This window comes from Lathyrus oleraceus, chromosome 7, assembly GCF_024323335.1.
Source record: "Lathyrus oleraceus cultivar Zhongwan6 chromosome 7, CAAS_Psat_ZW6_1.0, whole genome shotgun sequence".
NCBI lineage: Eukaryota > Viridiplantae > Streptophyta > Magnoliopsida > Fabales > Fabaceae > Lathyrus > Lathyrus oleraceus.
The window spans coordinates 186,169,003-186,182,794 of NC_066585.1; the positions used below are offsets into that span (position 1 = coordinate 186,169,003).

A 13,792-nucleotide genomic window follows, 5' to 3' on the forward strand; every position below is an offset into this window, starting at 1 on the left:
ACTCAGCAAATACAAGACACTTTCTCTTAGTCCAAGGGCAGTCATTGCCCAATCATCAGTATACAAACTAGGTAGCATCTCTCTTTCTGCTAGTTCCTCAAACCTTTGTTTCTGAGCCTTCCCTCTGAATTTGATACCCATACGATCAATTTGTCCCATCAGGTTAGTGTTAGCTAGAGAAAGGAAAAACAAGAGTTTTAGTCAGGGTTTGGCCAAATGCCGAAAGAATAGAAGAAGAAAAATTAAAATAGATTAAGAATAAATACTAAATAAAATTTAAAAGAATAATTAAGTAAGAAATGAAAATATAAATATTTGTGGGTTGTCTCCCACTAAGCGCTTTGTTTAATGTCGCAAGCTCGACAATAAACTATCAAATATAATCTATAAAATTTGGGGGCACTACGTCTAAGTGCAGGACTTGTGAATCTTCAATGTTTTCTGTATGATGATAATGTTTTAGACGCTACCCGTTTACGATAAACGGTTCAATGGATTTTCCTTTAATTTCCACCGCTCCATTGGGGAAAACATCAGTAATTTGAAAAGGACCTGACCATCTAGATCGTAGTTTTCCCGGGAATAACTTTAGCCTAGAGTTGAATAACAGGACTGTATCGCCTTGTTCGAAGATTTTCCTTGATATGCGCTTGTCATGCCATTATTTTGTTCTTTCTTTATAGATTCTGGCATTCTCGTAAGCGTCTCGTCTGAGTTCCTCTAATTCGTTTATATCAAGGATTCGCTTTTCACCGGCGGCTTTATAGTTTAAATTTAGATTTTTAATAGCCCAGTAGGCCTTATGTTCCAATTCTACCGGGAGGTGGCAAGATTTTCCATAAATAAGCTTAAATGGGGTTGTCTCTATGGGAGTTTTGTGAGCAGTTCGATACGCCCATAAAGCTTCTGGTAATTTCAATGACCAGTCTTTCCTTGAGGTGGTGACTGTTTTTTCTAAAATTCATTTGATTTCTCTGTTGGACACTTCAACTTGCCCACTGGTTTGAGGGTGGTAAGGTGTCGCTACTCTATGCCTTACGCCATACTTAAACAGAAGTTTTTCGAGTACCTTGGATATGAAATGCGATCCACCATCACTGACTACTATTCTCGGGACACCAAATCTTGGAAATATTATATTCTTAAAGAGTCTAGTTACTACTCGTGTGTCGTTTGTTGGAGAAGCTATAGCTTCAATCCATTTTGATACGTAGTCAACCGCTACGAGTATGTACTTGTTACCGAAAAAAGATGGAAAAGGTCCCATGAAGTCTATTCCCCACACATCGAAAATCTCTACTTCCAAAATGCCCTTTTGTGGTATTTCGTCACGTCTAGATATGTTTCCTGTGCGTTGACATCTATCACATTTCTTGATAGCCGCATGCACATCCTTCCATATGTTTGGCCAATAAAGACCGGCTTGTAAGATTTTGGAGCAGGTCTTGGATGTACTTGCATGTCCACCATAAGGAGCGGAGTGACAGTGTTGGATTATATTTTCTAACTCTTCTTCAGGTATACACCGACGGAAAATACCGTCGGGGCCTCTTTTGAAAAGTAAAGGGTCATCCCAGTAATAGTGTTTTATGTCATAGAAGAATCGTTTCTTTTGCTGGTAGGATAAAGTAGGTGGAACTATTCCGGCAGCTAAATAATTGACGAGATCAGCGTACCATGGTGTAACGCATATAGCTAAGGTGGTTTCTACCTGTTTATCAGCTTTATTTTCTTCCAAACTAGCTATAAGTTTATCGTACGAGAAATCATCGTTGATCGATGTTGTTTCCGGTTCCAGGTTTTCAAGTCTAGAGAGGTGATCTGCTACTACGTTTTCAGTTCCTTTTTTATCTTTGATTTCCAAATCGAACTCTTGTAGTAACAGGATCCACCTTAGGAGTCTAGGTTTAGCATCCTTTTTTGTTAAGAGGTACTTGATAGCAGCGTGGTCGGTGTAAATGATTATTTTGGCTCCGACCAAGTAAGAACGAAATTTATCTAGTGCAAACACTACTGCTAATAGTTCTTTCTCGGTTGTGGCGTAATTCATTTGTGCTTCATCTAGAGTTCTACTTGCGTAATATATGACGTGAAGCTTTTTATCCTTTCGTTGTCCTAAAACAGCGCCCACGGCGTAATCACTAGCATCACACATTATTTCGAATGGTTCGTTCCAATCTGGTGTTTGCATTATGAGCGCGGAGATCAATGCTTGTTTAAGCGTTTGGAATGCTTCTAAACATTTGTTGTCGAAGATGAATTCAGCATCTTTCATCAATAGTCCGGTCAAAGGTTTAGTTATTTTAGAGAAGTCTTTAATGAATCGTCGGTAAAAACCGGCATGTCCTAAGAAGCTTCGTACTTCTCTCACAGTTTTCGGAGGTTGAAGGTTTTCGATTACCTCTATTTTGGCTTTGTCTACTTCAATTCCTCTATTTGAAATGATATGTCCTAAAACAATTCCTTCTTGTACCATAAAGTGACATTTTTCCCAATTAAGTACTAGGTTTACTTTTACACATCGTTCCAGAACTTTTTCTAGGTTTTCAAGACATTCTTCAAAGCTTTGCCCGCATACGGAAAAGTCATCCATAAATACTTCCATGATATTTTCGAGAAAATCGGCGAATATTGCCATCATGCACCTTTGGAAGGTTGCGGGAGCATTGCACAAGCCAAACGGCGTTCGTCTATAAGCGAAAGTGCCAAAAGGACACGTGAATGTTGTCTTTTCTTGGTCATCAGGATGAATTGGTATTTGAAAGAAGCCTGAGTAACCGTCTAGATAGCAGAAATGAGAATGTTTTGCTAATCGTTCTAACATCTGGTCAATGAATGGTAAAGGGAAATGATCTTTTCAGGTTGCTTTGTTTAGTTTCCGATAATCAATGCACATTCTCCATCCCGATTCGATTCGTTTGGTTATAGTTTCCCCTTTTTCATTTTTAATAACTGTTATACCTCCTTTCTTCGGTACCACGTGTACAGGACTAACCCATTTGCTATCAGATATAGGATATATGATACCTGCCTCTAATAACTTGGTTACTTCCTTCTTCACTACCTCACTCAGGATCGGGTTCAGTCTCCTCTGATGTTCCCTAGAAGTTTTACAGTCTTCTTCTAGCATGATGCGGTGCATACAAATAGAAGGACTTATTCCTTTAAGGTCGGTGATGTTGTATCCTAGTGCGGTTGGATATTTTCTTAAGATATGCAGGAGTTTTTCGGTTTCGAGTTTTCCTAGGTCTGCATTAACTATCACTGGTCGTTCAAGTTCTAAGTCTAGGAATTCATATCTCAGATTTTTGGGAAGTGTTTTCAGGTCTAGGGTTGGTTTCTTAAGGCATTGCGTAGGATCCGGTGTTATTGCTAAACATTGGTTGAGTTTGTCTTCTACAAGATAGTCAGACGATTTGTCCTTTTCTAACTCTGTTTCTTTTATGCATTCATCGATGATATCCATGAAGTAACATGTGTCATCTATTGTAGGTGCTTTCAAAAATTGGGAAAGAATGAACTCAATTTTCTCTTCTCCTACTTCGAAAGTGAGTCGTCCTTGTTTTATGTCTATGATCGCACCGGCAGTTGCTAAGAATGGTCTTCCCAATATAATGGGTGTAACTTCGTCTTCTCTAATGTCCATGATTATAAAATCGGTTGGGATGTAGAATTGACCTATGCGCACGGGAACGTTTTCAAGAATTCCTACAAGATATCTAACAGAACGATCTGCTAGTTGCACAGACATTTTAGTTGGTCTTAATTCTCCCATTTCAAGTTTCTTGCATATGGATAAGGGCATAACACTAATACCGGCTCCTAAATCGCATAAGGCTTTATCTATGACAAATTTTCCTATGTGACAGGGTATAGAGAAACTACCTGGATCTTTAAGTTTAGGAGGCATATTCTGGATTATAGCGCTACATTCAGCAGTGAGTGTAACAGTTTCGCTATCTTCAAGTTTCCTTTTATTAGAAAGAATTTCTTTTAAGAACTTAGCATATGAGGGCATTTGCGTAATAGCTTCTGTAAATGGAATTGTGACGTTTAACTATTTCAGTAGGTCAACAAATTTTTTAAATTGGCCCGCATCTTTGGTTTTAATAAGCCTTTGAGGGTAAGGGATAGGTGGTTTATAAGGTGGTGGAGGTACATAAGGTTCTTTCTTTTCTACGGTTTCCTTATTACTCTCTTCCTTTTTCTTAGGTGTACTTTCTTCCTCAATTGACTTCTTAGAGTTTTGGTTTTCATTTCTTGGATCTATTGGTCCTTCCACTTCCGTTCCACTTCTTAGTATGATTGCATGAGCGTGGCTTTTCGGGTTAGGTTGGGGCTGTCCAGGAAATGCACCAGTTGGGGAAGCAGTAGGCGCTTGTTGTTGAGCTACTTGTGATATTTGTGTTTCCAGCATTTTGTTATGGGTAGCCAAGGCATCTACTTTACTTGCTAGTTGTTTGATTTGTTCGCTAGTGTGTATATTTTGGTTTAAGAAATCTTTATTGGTTTGCGGTTGAGAAGCTATGAAGTTCTCCATCATTATTTCCAAGTTGGATTTCCTAGGAACATTATTGTTAGGTGTAGAAGGGGTCGGCTTTTGATATCCAGGAGGTATAGCTGGGGCTTGATTTGGAGCTTGTCCTGGTGCGTATAAAGCATTATTACTCTTATATGAAAAATTAGGATGATTCTTCCAGTTTGAGTTATAGGTGTGTGAGTAGGGATTTCCTTGAGCATAATTCACTTGTTCTGCTTGGATTCCGGTTAGGAGTTGACAATCAGCAGGAGTGTGACCTTGGATTCCACAGACTTCGCAATTTTGAGTTGCGGCAACCACGGTGGTTGGAGGTGATACATTCAAACTTTCAATTTTCTGGGCCAGGGCTTCCACTTTTGCATTAACATGATCAAGGCTACTTATCTCGTACATGCCACTTTTCGTTTGAGGTTTCTCTACCGTTGCTCGGTCGCTTCCCCATTGATAATGATTTTGAGCCATGCTTTCGATAAGTTGATAAGCATCGGCATAAGGTTTATCCATAAGTGCACCACCTGCTGCGGTGTCTATTGTTAACCTTGTGTTGTACAAGAGACCATTATAGAAGGTATGAATCACTAACCAGTCCTCTAAACCATGGTGTGGACAAAGTCTCATCATGTCTTTGTATCTTTCCCATGCTTCGAAAAGAGACTCGTTATCTTTCTGTTTAAATCCATTTATCTGGGCTCTCAACATAGCTGTTTTGCTTGGAGGAAAATATCGGGCAAGGAAGACTTTCTTCAACTCGTTCCATGTGGTAACTGAGTTGGAAGGAAGAGACTGAAGCCATCTTCTAGCTTTATCTCTTAACGAGAAAGGAAAAAGGCGAAGTCGAATTGCCTCTGAAGTGACACCATTAGCTTTAACAGTATCAGCGTATTGGACAAATACGGATAAATGAAGGTTTGGATCCTCGGTAGGATTTCCAGAGAATTGATTCTGTTGCACTGCCTGCAACAGAGAAGGTTTAAGTTCGAAGTTGTTTGCTTCGATTGCGGGTGGAGCAATACTCGAATGCGGCTCATCTTGCGATGGAGCGGCGTAATCTCGAAGAGCACGAGCTGGTTCTGCCATCTCGGGTATTGGTGAAGGAAGAAGATTTTTGAGGTCAGGCACTTCGATAGGAGGGAGATTGTTTGCAGCACGATATTCCCGAATTCGTCGTAAGACTCGGAGATATAGTTCGATGTCGTTGATTCGTAAGTAAAACGGCTCGCCTTGTGAGCGAGTGTGTGGCATACAAATCAACGAAAGTAAGAAAAGAAAAAAAATAAAAATTGCCTTAGTCTCTACAGCGTAACAGAAGAGTTACGATATCGACTAAACAAAAGTCCCCGGCAACGGTGCCAAAAACTTGATCGCGACTTTATGAGTCGAATGGGGTACTAACTGCAAGTGCACAGTTATATCGCGTAGTTTTAAAAGATATCGATCCCACAGGGACTTATGAATCGATATACCGTTTTCTAAGGTTACTTCGTAAAGCTAAGGCAGATGATATTTTGATTGTTTCGGGGGAAAAGTTAAAACTAAAATAAGATCTAAACTAAATATCAATTAAGCGGATATCGGTATGTAGTTCGTCGTAATTAGGGAATCAAATCTTCGTTGGTTTCTTGGTTTTAAAATAAATCTTTTCAGTAGACACTATTGATTAAAAGACTTTTCTCAAACTCTCGCTCTGTTGAATAGACTATGACTTTATATTAACGTAGTTGTCACTTATTAGTTAAGTCTAAAATCACTTTTTGAAAACAATAGAATCTATAGAAACTCTTTTTAAGAAAATACTAATCGTTTAAACACCCTCGTCTCAAACTCTCGCTCTGTTGACTTAGATTATATAATTAAATTTAAATGCTTAACTCTCGTCCTCACATTTAACTTTTAAAAATACTTTTTGAAAAAGATTAGAATTTAATTAACTCTAAAAATTGCTTTCGCCCTGATCTAGAATTAATGTTCAATTTACACTGTCCAGTTAAAAACTCAAACTTTCGTTCTATTGATTTTAACTTCTTTAGTCTTTTACTCTCGTACAAAAACCTTGGTATTAAACTTGTAAATTGAGACCATAAAAAGAGTGATTTTATTTTTAAGCGTAATTAAACCAGCTTAGTTTTTATTCCTTCATTCCGCTTACTTTACATACCGATACCTAAATAAATTAGCCAGACATGCTAAACAGATCTAAACAATCGTCATGCTTAAATAGAAACATCTCAGGCAAATAATGTAAATAAACAATAAAGCAGGGCATATATAAATTCAAACAATAATTAAAGAACCTGAGTAATTAATAGCAGTCTTGAACACTCCACCACAGACCAGTTGGATTTGTTCTTGAATTCTTCAATCGGACAGGAAAATAAAAGTGAAGGAAAAAAAACCTAGGGTCTAGCGTAAGGTTAGATCCGGTAAAAGATACACAATAGTTTCCGGTGTAGAAACTATTGTGTGAAAAATTAATTAAGTGCTGAAAGGTTGACTGGAAAAGAAAATAGAAATTGCAAAGAAAAGTAAAAAACTGTAAAAAGGTAATGCTGTAAAATATGCTTGCACGGCTGGAAGAGAAAAAAGCACGAAGAAGAGGAGAGTCGTAGGGTTTGCTCCTTGGCTCTATTTATATTATCCCAATTTGTATCGGTTTCCAAAACTCCTTCTGTAAAAGTGGTCTTCACGTTTCCCAGGTCAAGCGTAACAATAGGCTTCAACGTGCCTCTGTTGCGCTTCTGAAGCCAAAAATATAGGAGAATGGTGTGACGTCCGTCACACCATGTGTTACGCTCGTAACACAAGGCAGCAGGGCGTGACGCTCGTCACACCATATGTGGCGCTCGTCACAGGCTCAGCGCTAGTACTTTTGGGTTGGGCTTTGGTTTGGTGAACTTTGCTTCTCTTCATTTCTTTTTGCACCTCCTTTTCTTCCTTTTTCACTTGTGCTTCAAATAAGCTACCTGAGACAAATAAAAGGAAAAATACCAAGTAATATCGAATAAAATGAAATAAATTGAAGTGAATAATAATATAATTTAATTAAATCGAGTCCAAAAATGTGATATTATTTCATGTTATCATGGCACACTAACTTCTAACACTAAATATTGACAATTAACATTTACTTTATGCAATTTATTTTTATGCAATTTACAATTCTTGCACATATTATTCATTTTCTTTTCTCTTTGCTCACTTGAGCACATGTTTATGTTAATGCCATTTGCCTTTTGCTCACTTGAGCATATAATTGTGTATATATTATTTTGCTTGTGTTTTGTTTTGATTGTGGTAAACCAAATGCAAAGAAATGGACTTAGTTTCTAGGACTTTCCCTATGCAAAGAAATGGAGAGTTTGGGACTTAGACTCTTGGACCTTTCCTTATGCAAAATTGGAGAAAATGGACCTTAATGATGAAGATGGATTAGAAGGACCAAATCTCTAAACTCACTCTTGTCCATTCTTGTTTTACTCCATGGAACTTTTGATGTGTGTGCTTTTGTGCTAGGAGTTTCCATTTGAGCTTAATTGGAGGACCATTGCCATGTTCATCCAAGTGGAAGATACAAGATACATTGAGGATCTCTTGTGAGACTTGTTTGATTGCTTATACTTTGTGGTTGCTTATTCTAAAGGATGGAAGCTACTTGGATCATCAATATGATCTCAAGAGAGGAACTCCTTGTGTGGTTCATTTCTTTTCCTTTACCTTTTTGCTTTTGCTTAGGACCTAACCATTCTTCTTCTTCTCTCCACTCTAACCAAAGCCAAAACTTTTTGTGCAAACATTTGACTCTTGTTTTCAAACATTAGAAACCTAAGCCTTATGCTTTTGATTTTCAAACTTTCTTTTCATAACACTTATTTTGAATTAAATATAACCCATTCAAATGTGCTTTTGTGGTTCCAATGGCCACCTTCTTAATTAAATTTTTCATAACCTTTAGCTATTAGGTTTGAGTTATCTTTGTGGTAGATGTAATACTCACCTATATCCTTAGTGATGGACAATGAGTCTTCCATGCTTATTATAGGGTTAACCCCTCACTAGCATGTTGAAGTTATCCTCACATGGTGGATTTGTGGTTTTAGGTTGAGTTTTCTCCCTTTGATAACAAAAGACCTTAAGGCTTTTGGACCAATCAAGTCACCAACTTGTTTTGAGATTTTTACCCCGAACTACGAGGTTTTGATCCTAATCTTTCATAAGATGGTACGTAGGCAATGGGTTTATCCATCCAAACACAAAAATGTAAATAAACTTGTATATTCTCTTCTCATCTCTTCAATCATGTTTGCACAAACAAAATTTTCACAAAATAACAACCTTGCAACAAGTATGAAAAGGGCTCCCTAGGAGTACCTAGGATGTTTTGGGTGCCTAATACCTTCCCATTACATAACCAACCCCCTTACCCAGATCTTTGTTTCTTTTACTAGTTTTTGTTAAAACTATTAGGTTTTTGTTCGCTTTCTAACCATTCCTTTGGATAAATAAAAGTGCGGTGGCGACTCGACTTGTATGGCTTACCTTAGATTTAGTCAATATCTCTAATGGTAACGAATACCCCGCTACAGGTAAGATCGAAAGTCGTCCAACTCATAAAGGTAAACTTGGTTAGTTTTAACTGGTCAAAAGTAGCGAAAGCACTTTGTATGATTAATTGGTAATTCTTAACACTATTAGAAAATGATTTTGAAACTTTTTTCGGACGCGTTTGTTGGTTTAAAATTCGGATCCTTGAGCGAAATCCATGGATCCCTTTTAAGTTAAACTTTCCAAATCAAAATCAATTTTCAACTAAGTCAAGAATTTAATTTATTAAAAATAGGTTTACTACTTTAACGCGATAAGCACCCTTCATCTGTGACAATGAAGGGCATTAATTAGAGAGTAAACTCGGTTCTGAATACGCGAAAGCGACAGTTCCTGTTAAATTGATTCTTCTCTAAGTATAAAATATTGCCCCATAAATAGGTCTGTTTAGAAGCAATTATAGTATTTCCTAACTGATGTGAGTTACATCTGAGCTTGCGTTATATCTGAATTTATTTACTTCATTATTTTCCGTTCAGTGTACTTGAACCTACTTATTTGACTACCTTAGATAAACACCGTAATAATAGAAATTGATAGATTGACAATTTGGTCTCTACGGGAACGATAATCTTTTATATTACTTAGACATGTTATGTATACTTGCAGATAGCAAATCTCACACCCGTCAAGTTTAGTAATGCAAAGATGCTAGATTAGTAATGCAAAGATGCAAAACCCTAGCTTAAGACAAACAAAGTAGAAAGTCCTTTTGTATTTTCAATAGGTTAGTAATGCAAAGATGTTAGATGTCATGCAAATGATACAAATGATGGTGGCATCTTAAGGTTGAAAATTAGGGTATGACACATGTTTTATGTAAGGTACTTGGTACCATAGCTTTGTTTGCATTACTTATGTTTTCACTTTACGAATGCATATGGGACTGTTTTTTTTTCTTATTACAAGTTATGATGCATGTTCTCTTTTATACTTGTCATTATATCATCTTTGACACATATTTCCCTTCTTTTTTATAATGTCAAAGGGGGAGAAAGGTGTTATGAAAATTATGCTTGAATGCTTGTGAATTTCCTAAGGTACAAATGATACAAATACTCCTTAAAAATGATCAAGTCAACATAATTATGAGCTTCACAAATTAAGGGGGAGTTATACACCTTAGGGGGGGAACATTTTTTTCTCCGGAAATTGCAACGTATCAAAGAGGATTGTTTGTCATCATCAAAAAGGGGGAGAATGTGAAGTCAAGCTTCTCTATGATGAATGTATTTTGATGAAGACAAAGCTCCAAGTGACAAGAAGACAAAGATGTTAATCAAAGATAAAGCATCATGATTCAAGAATTTAAGCTTTTTCATTTCAAGAAGGTATAATGAGAATATTTACCTTCACTAAAGTCTTAGATGCTCAAGTATTCAAACAATCATTGCATAACCTTTCCTTGTGCATGGAAAATATCTTAGGCTTAAAATTTTCATTTTTCAATTGGGTAAATCGATTTACCTCTTAGGGAAATCAATTTACCACTAAAGCCTATACATTTCCAAACGCAAAGAATTATTTTTTCAACTGGGTAAACCGATTTACCTCTTAGGGAAATCGATTTACCATCGAAGCCTATACATTTCCAAAAGCAAAAAGTTAATTTTTTCAACTAGGTAAATCAATTTACCTCTTAGGGAAATCAATTTCCTACTGTAAGATTTTGAAAATTTTTAAACGTTGCCATAGGGAAATCGATTTACCATTATGCATTTTTAAAAATCAGTAGCTTTACTAACACCTCTTTCTGCACCACTTCATGGAATCATTTCATTTCAACTTGATAATTGTTCATGATATTTTTCAAACCATTACCATGTTTCATTAGAGGTGTTATGCACATATAAATACAGGATCTTTCAAATTCAAAAAATCACCTCTTCCAATCAAAACTCTTAGAATTTTCAGAATTCACATTTCTTATTATCAACTTTTATTCAAAATATTTGCTTCATATTTTCACATCATTCAAACCAGAAAATACTTGAGCAATCTAACACCTTTGTGTTTGTGAATTATTGTCATTGGAAGAGAAGATCAAGTACATTATTATATAACTTAGTGTGATAATTATACTACAAACTTTACACTCAAAATCTATTGTTGTAACTCATCTTATTTTTTAGAATTGTTGAAAATAAGATTGTTTATTTTATAAATACCTTGTTGTCCTGGATTGTTGGAAGCAAGAGAGTTGAATTTGAGAGGATTGTTCTAATATCAATGAAATTCTGGTATCAGATATGAGATGTCGAAGGTAATGTCACGACACTAATATCTGAACAATATAAATAGGATAAAAGATAAAGAACAGTAATGCAAATGACACACGCAATTGTTAACCCAGTTCGGTGCAAACTCACCTACGTCTGGGGGCTACCAAGCCAGGAAGGAAATCCACTAAACAAAATTAGTTCAAAGACTCTCAGTAAACAACTTCAAGTTACAGTCTTTTCACCTAATCTCTACCTGTGTGACTTCTACCTAAGAACTCTTAGATATGAGATCCTACTCACTCCCCCTCAATCACAGCAGTGATATAAAACAAGAATTACAAAAAGAAGACACTCTTCAAGAACACATACTTGATCTTGCTTAAAAGCTTCAATCAAGTAAACATACACTCATGCTTCAAAGCTTAGAGTGGACAAATTACAACTCAAAAGTCAGTCCAATTCAATCATCTATGGATGAATGAATGGCTCACAATACACACGACTACACAAGACTAAAACCCTTATTCTCTATCAATATTTTGTTTGTTATTTCTTGTGTATAAAACCAAGTTTTCCATGCCCTATTTATAGAATCGTTTGGCTGGGCTTGGACATCACAAAACCCTAAAACTATTTTCCATTCATATCTTCTCATGACAGCTAATTATATCTCGTTGGAAAATAAGTCAATCTGGTTGTAATTACTTATTAAGGGCGCGTTCAATCATTACATCAATCACACATAGATTAGCATAAAAAACGCAATCATATAATACATAACATTCAGACTGAATGTTCTGTATACAGATGTCATGACATCGGGTCTGACATCTCAGTAAAATCCTGCATATTCACATTTTAAACATCCTGCATGTACATGTTATCTTATGTCAAGACAACCCTTGTGACAACTTGTGAACACTCTAGGTTTTACCAAAATTGCTGCCAACACCTAGAACCAACAAACTCCCCCTTTGGCAAATTTTGGCTAAAACATACATTAGACCATTTGTTCACAAGAGAATAATCACATCAGCAGTTTAGCAGCAGAAGTATTAAAACACACATTACTAGCTAAAATAGCAACTAGTAAATATATATTAAACACACATGCGCTTGTGCTCCTTCTCCCCCTCAGTCTGCTTAACACAGACATATCCTGTGACATACACCTCCCCATCTGACATCACCTTCAACATCACCTGTAACAAACAGATTACCTCCAACATACATCATCTATCATTTGTTTATAGCATAGCTACTTTAGCTCCTTTAGCTATTTCTCCCCCTTTTTAGCCAAAAGAGACCAAAGAGACCAATGAGACAAAATAAATGTCTATTAGTCAAACAGAATGTCACATAGAATGTCAAAACATATTGTTAGGTGTTACAGAACCACAAACATACACAGCTTAACAAGCTGAGATAAAAAGAATCCAGAGAAATAAAAAAGAACCCAAGAAATACATCAAGGCATCAAAACATGACTGCCAAAAAAAACACCATCAGAACATCCAGAACAGTACATCATCAAAAAATGGGGAACAATCTTCAACCAAACTCAGTCAGAGGAGCTAGCATCTTCATCAGTTTCAGAACCATAACTGCCACTTGATTTATCTTGAGATTCAGACCTCTCACTAGAGGTTTGGGCTTCTGTTTCCTTGGCCTGTCCAACATTATCTCTATCACCTTGCTCTAAGCTTTCAATCAGAGCCTCCAAAGCTTCTTTCATGGATTTAGCTACCCTTATCCCAGACTCCAATTCCTTACAAGTTTCTTTCAGTTCAGCAATCAGACCACCTTGAGAGGTTGGCTTCTTCACAGCAGATGTCATGACAATGTCATTGACATGACTGCCTTCAAATAATTTCTAATGAACTAACAGGGGAGGTTTTCTTCTACAAGGAAGATTATTTCTGCTTAGAATTCCAGGTTGCTGGCTCAAAATTATCCCACAAATCATTGAGGGAAAAGCTATGGGCAGCTTCACTGCATTTGTAGAAGCATGTTTGACAATTTGTTCAAACATGAATCTACCATAATCAAAATTCAGCTTGGTTCTAACAGCAAATATGAACCTTCCAAGAGCATTTGAGATTGTAGAGATGTGATTGGTTTGTACCCGGTTTGCTGACCCTATCTTGTGCAAGATAGCATATTTCATAGTTAGCTTTCCAGCAGGGAGATGCTTCTTGCTAGGCCACTCCTTGACTTGTCTAGCAGTTATTTCCCTACAGACCTCATTGTCTGTGGCTTCTAGTTCACAAGCTCCTTCTGTTCCTCTTCCTAGGAACCTATTAATCACAGTTGGAGAAAAATTGATACACTTCCCTCTAACAAACACCTTACAAAACTCTTTGCTGTTTTTATCAGCAATGTCCTCAGGGATGTTCACCACAAATTCTTTAACCAGACCTTCAAACCACTG

The 13,792-nt window shown here is 36.8% G+C and overlaps 1 non-coding gene and 1 pseudogene across 1 annotated transcript; one reads left to right on the plus strand and one right to left on the minus strand.

Moving 5' to 3' along the window:
- Positions 1-1,903: 1,903 nt before the first annotated feature.
- Positions 1,904-13,792, minus strand: part of LOC127108013 (uncharacterized) — a 33,806-nt pseudogene continuing 21,917 nt past the window's right edge.
- On the plus strand, positions 5,133-5,239 carry LOC127110005 (small nucleolar RNA R71). The gene has a single exon (XR_007797245.1). It is a non-coding gene; the product is annotated as a small nucleolar RNA R71 (small nucleolar RNA).